Source organism: Oncorhynchus mykiss, chromosome 6, assembly GCF_057628025.1.
Source record: "Oncorhynchus mykiss isolate SJ-2025 chromosome 6, ASM5762802v1, whole genome shotgun sequence".
Taxonomy (NCBI): domain Eukaryota; kingdom Metazoa; phylum Chordata; class Actinopteri; order Salmoniformes; family Salmonidae; genus Oncorhynchus; species Oncorhynchus mykiss.
Window position 1 is genome coordinate 4,148,728 of NC_143027.1, and position 6,273 is coordinate 4,155,000.

The following is a 6,273-nucleotide window of genomic DNA, read 5'->3' on the forward strand; positions in this document are numbered from 1 at the left end:
TAAATATTGTTTAATGTGTGTCTCTCAGTTTTATGTCATTGGTGTTAACTGACTTGAAAGTCACTGATTGAGGCCTCCTGGGTGGCGCTGTACTGCAGCGCCAGCTATGCCATCAGAGACCGGGAGGTCCATGGGGCGACGCACAATTGGCCTAGCGTCGTCCGGGTTAGGGAGGGCTTGGTCGGTAGGGATGTCCTTGTCTCATCGCGCACCAGCGACTCCTGTGGCGGGCCGGGCGCAGTGCGCGCTAACCAAGGCTGCCAGGTGCACAGTGTTTCCTCCGACACATTGGTGCGGCTGGCTTCCGGGTTGGATGGCGCTGTGTTAAGAAGCAGTGCGGCTTGGTTGGGTTGTGTATCGGAGGACGCATGACTTTCAACCTTCGTCTCTCCCGAGTCCGTACGGGAGTTGTAGCGATGAGACAAGATAGTAGCTACTAAACAATTGGATACCACGAAATTGGGGAGAAAAAGGGGTAAAAAAGAAAGAAGAAAGTCACTGATTACAAAGAACAGGAAACTTAAGCTTCTTATTAAAGAACATTATTAGCTAATCACAACCTTTTAGTATGTTATAGGTTTGAGTATTCCATTGATCATTTGGTGTGTCTGATACAAAGGGTCACCTGGTGTGTCTGAATACAAAGGGTCACCTGGTGTGTCTGAATACAAAGGGTCACCTGGTGTGTCTGAATACAAAGGGTCACCTGGTGTGTCTGAATACAAAGGGTCACCTGGTGTGTCTGAATACAAAGGGTCACCTGGTGTGTCTGAATACAAAGGGTCACCTGGTGTGTCTGAATACAAAGGGTCACCTGTTGTGTCTGAATACAAAGGGTCACCTGGTGTGTTTTAAATGAAGGGAAATAACATGGTGAGTAAAATTACTAATCATATCACTTTAGAAAATTATTTTATTTTTTGAAGACTTAAAGGCCTTTAGATTTGAGCATTTGTGGATTATTTTAAAACATTTTTTAACTCCTCCAATTTCTCATTGGGGTTATCGTTTATATTTTATTTATTTAACAGAAGCTGTTATCCAGAGTGACTGCAGACATTTAAATATTTGTTTGTACTCGTACTCATCCCTGTGGGAATCGAACCCACGCCCCTGGCGTTGCCAGTGCCATGCTCTACCCACTGAGCCACACGGAACCACCGTCATTGGTGTTATTAATCCTACTGGTGTCACTATGTTATTATAATGGTAAACATTATTTAAAGTCATTAAGCTACCATATTAGTTTCTTTAGAATGGACCCAAATACATATACTTTTTTTTTTTCACCCAAAGCGCAATGCCCAAAAATGCGAAACGTAATTAAAGAACGACCTTCATGCCAGGTTTAGGACCTCGTATTGTATCTTTCAGAGACCCCCAAAATGATGTATAAAACAGTCTTAAAACGATCAACTTTGGTTTAGATACGAGCATCATTATACCGGGAACATCATTATACCGGGAGCATCATTATACCGGGAACATCATTATACCGGGAGCATCATTATACCGGGGTGGGGGGGGGGACCCCCTAACTTAACACCTTATTTAAAAATATATATTGTTGTTTCATCCTTCACTCCATGAAATGATGACCTCTTCCTAAATATCTGGTCACGTGATTCATTATGTGTTGTAGGTTTCGTAGAGAAAAGCTCAACTCACCCCACTCTCCATTTTCCTTATCATTGGTGCACTCCTGTAATGTACGGATAAAAACACACAGCAAAAAACACAGTTGGATCTACATGAAACTACTATCAAATAAAAGTAAACAAAAACAATTGCTGGTAAACAAATATACCACATATATAAAATATACATACTGCCCTCAGACTGAATGTAAACATAAACTTTATAAAGTCATGAGTGATTCATTCACCTGCGTCCCACAACGGTGGCAATGAGAGAAATGAAAGACTAGAATGTGAGTCAATCTATTGGTGCTCATTTACTAATGGTCTGGCCCTGTTCCGGCCTACTGTCGGGCCGGGTGTTTAAATCATAATGGTGCCCCAAGCCTGACTTGCTGCTGTACTGCAGTGGTGTGTGTGTGTGTAGGTGGGTGGGTGGATGGATGGAGAGTGTTAATGAGGCGCGTGGCATCGTAGTCATGGAGATATATCAGACGAACATAAAAATCCTCCCTGCACTTTTAATATCAGGACTTTACTGCAATATTAAAGAACCTGCAGACAGAGGGAGGGAGAGAGAGAGAGAGAGAGAGACAGAGAGAGAGAGAGAGAGGGAGGGAGAGAGAGAGAGAGTAAAGGGAGGAGGTAGAGAGAGAGAGAGAGAGAAAAGGGAGGAGGTAGAGAGAGAGAGGGTAGAGAGAGAGAGGGGAGTAGAGAGAGAAGGGGTAGAGAGAGAGAGAAGGGGTAGAGAGAGAGTGGGTGGAGAGAGAGAGAAGGGGTAGAGAGAGTGGGTAGAGAGAGAGAGAGAGAGGGGGGGGGGTAGAGAGAGAGTGGGTAGAGGGGGGGGGGGGGTAGAGAGAGGGAGGGAGACTGAAAAATAAAGCTGCTTTATGGGCCTGATAGAGTGTGTTCCTATCAGGGGCCATGCTGCATTAATCTAGTAGTTGCTCGTATTCTCTGTGTTACCATGAACCAGCAGCTGGGAACCCATGTGGAGGCAGTGTCTTCTACATGGAACCAGTCATGAAGCAGCCGTGGTAAAATATCAGAAAACAGCGTCAGCTACCCCCCTACTTCTTTCAATTTCCGCCTGAAGACATACCCAAATCTAACTGCCTGTAGCTCAGGCCCAGGACCAAGGATATCCATATTCTTGGTTTCATTTGAAAGAACACACTCTGAAGTTTGTGTAAATGTGAATTGAATGTAGGATAATACAACACAATAGATCTGGTTTAGATAATACAATGAAACAAAACATACATTTTTTCATTTTTATGTTGTATCATCATCTTTAAAATGAACAATACAAAACAAACATTCAGATATGATGATGGGGACAATTTCAGTGAAAAACATAAGAGGGCACCAGTACTTGTGCAAAGTTTCAGAATGATAACTTCCAAAATGAGTGTGCTACATGACATTTATCATTAAGTCACCCAGGTGTCCCACAGAAGTAGCCCAAATGTACCCAAGAACAACAGGAGGGTGGATTATTAAACCTAGTACAATAGGAGGGTGGATTATTAAACCTAGTACAATAGAAGGGTGGATTATTAAACCTAGTACAATATGAGGGTGGATTATTAAACCTAGTACAATAGGAGGTTGGATTATTAAACCTAGTACAATAGGAGGGTGGATTATTAAACCTAGGACAATATGAGGGTGGATTATTAAACCTAGTACAATAGGAGGGCGGATTATTAAACCTAGTACAATAGGAGGGCGGATTATAAAACATAGTACAATAGGAGGGCGGATTATAAAACCTAGTACAATAGGAGGGTGGATTATTAAACCTAGGACAATAGGAGGGTGGATTATTAAACCTAGGACAATAGGAGGTTGGATTATTAAACCTAGTACAATATGAGGGTGGATTATTAAACCTAGTACAATAGGAGGGTGGATTATAAAACCTAGTACAATAGGAGGGTGGATTATTAAACCTAGTACAATAGGAGGGCGGATTATTAAACCTAGTACAATAGGAGGGTGGATTATAAAACCTAGTACAATAGGAGGGCGGATTATAAAACATAGGACAACAGGAGGGTGGAAGGTTGAACCTAGAACAACAGGAGGTTTGAATTTAGAACCTAGGACAACAGGAGGGTGGAATTTTAGAACCTAAAACAACAGGAGTTTAAAATGTTGAACGTAGATCAACCGGAGGGTGGATTATAAAACCTAGGACAAAAGGAGCGTGAAATTTAGAACCTAGGACAACAGGAAGATGGAATTTAGAACCTAGGACAACAGGAAGATGGAATTTAGAACATAGGACAAGAGGAAGATGGAATTTAGAACCTAGGACAACAGGAAGATGGAATTTAGAACATAGGACAAGAGGAAGATGGAATTTAGAACCTAGGACAACAGGAAGATGGAATTTAGAACCTAGGACAAAAGAAGGTTGGAATATAAAACGTAGAACAAAAGGATGGTGGAATGTAGAGCCTGGGACAACAGGAGGGTGGAATGTAGAGCCTGGGACAACAGGAGGGTGGAATGTAGAGCCTGGGACAACAGGAGGGTGGAATGTAGAGCCTGGGACAACAGGAGGGTGGAATGTAGAGCCTGGGACAACAGGAGGGTGGAATGTAGAGCCTGGGACAACAGGAGGGTGGAATATAAAACGTAGGATAAAAGGAGGTTTGAATTTATAGCCTAGGACAAAAAGAGGACGGAATTTAGTTCCTAGGACAAGAGGAGGGTGGAAATGTCGCGCCCTGACCTTAGAGATCCTTTTATTTCTCTATTTGGTTAGGTCAGGATGTGACTAGGGTGGGCATTCTAGTTTTTTCATTTCTATGTTGGCCTAGAATGGTTCCCAATCAGAGGCAGCTGTCTATCGTTGTCTCTGATTGGGGATCATATTTAGGCAGCCTTTTTTCCACCTGTTGTGTGTGGGATCTTGTTTTTGTATTGAAGCCTTTTACACTACAAAGCTGCATGTTCGTTTTGTTACTCTTTATTTGTGTTGTTGCTGGTTCACATGAATAAATATGATGAACACCTTTCACTCTGCACCTTGGTCCAATCCTTCCAACAACGACCGTGACAGAAGATCCCACCACCCACGGACCAAGCAGCGTGCCCAGGAGGAGCAGGGATCCGTCCAATGCCACCTGTGTCACCTCCCCGTTTTCATCCTGAGGAGCGTGTTAGCCGTCCAATGCCACCTGTGTCAGCTCCCCGTTTTCATCCTGAGGAGCGTGTTAGCCGTCCTGTGACACCTGTGTCAGCTCCCCGTTTTCGTCCTGAGGAGCGTGTTAGCCATCCGATGCCACCTGTGTCAGCTCCCCGTTTTCATCCTGAGGAGCGTGTTAGCCGTCCGATGCCACCTGTGTCACCTCCCCGTTTTCATCCTGAGGAGCGTGTTAGCCGTCCGATGCCACCTGTGTCAGCTCCCCATTTTCATCCTGAGGAGCGTGTTAGCCGTCCAATGCCACCTGTGTCAGCTCCCCGTTTTCATCCTGAGGAGCGTGTCATCTCTGCCGGCTTCACGCACCAGGTCTCCAGTGCACCTCCACAGCCCAGCACGTCCTGTGCCAGCTCTCCGCACTTGCATTGAGGAACGTGTTATCGTTTCGGTACAATGTGTGCCGGTTATATGCACCGTGTCTCCAGTGCGCATCCACAGCCCAGTACGTCCTGTGCCAGCTCCCCGCACTTGCCGTGCGAAGGTTGTCATCTGTCCAGGACACGTTGTGCCAGCTCTACGCTCCAGATCTTCAGTGTGCCTCCACAGCCCAGTACGTCCTGTGCCGGCTTCACGCACCAGGTCTCCAGTGCGCCTCCACAGCCCAGTACGTCCTGTGCCGGCTCCACACTCCAGGCCTCCGGTGCGTCTCCCCAGGCGGTACGTCCTGTGCCGGCTCCACGCTCCAGGCCTCCTGCGCGTCTCCCCAACCGGTACGTCCTGTGCCGGCTCCACGCTCCAGGCCTCCTGTGTGTCTCCCCAGCCCGGTACGTCCTGTGCCGGCTCCACGCACCAGGTCTCCTGCGATGGTCTGCAGTCTGGGGCGTCCAACGACGGTTCCCAGTCCGGAGCCTCCAGGACCTAGGACAACAGGAGGGTGGTATTTAGAACCGAAAACCAAAGGAGGGTGGAACATTAAACCTAGGAAAACAGGAGGTTGGAATGTAGAGCCTAGAAAAACAATGGTAGACTATAAAATCTAGGACAACAGGAGGGTGGAATGATGAACCTACGACAACAGGAGGGTGGAATGATGAACCTACGACAGCAGGAGGGTGGAATGATGAACCTGCGACAACAGGAGGATGGCAAACTGCTTGTCCTTCTACAACAGATGACATACTGCTGGTCCTGCTATAACAGATGACATACTGCAGGTCCTGCTATAACAGATGACATACTGCTGGTCCTGCTATAACAGATGACATACTGCAGGTCCTGCTATAACAGATGACATACTGCAGGTCCTGCTATAACAGATGACATACTGCTGGTCCTGCTATAACAGATGACATACTGCTTGTCCTTCTACAACAGATGACATACTGCTGGTCCTGCTATAACAGATGACATACTGCTGGTCCTACTATAACAGATGACATACTGCTGGTCCTACTATAACAGATGACATACTGCTGGTCCTGC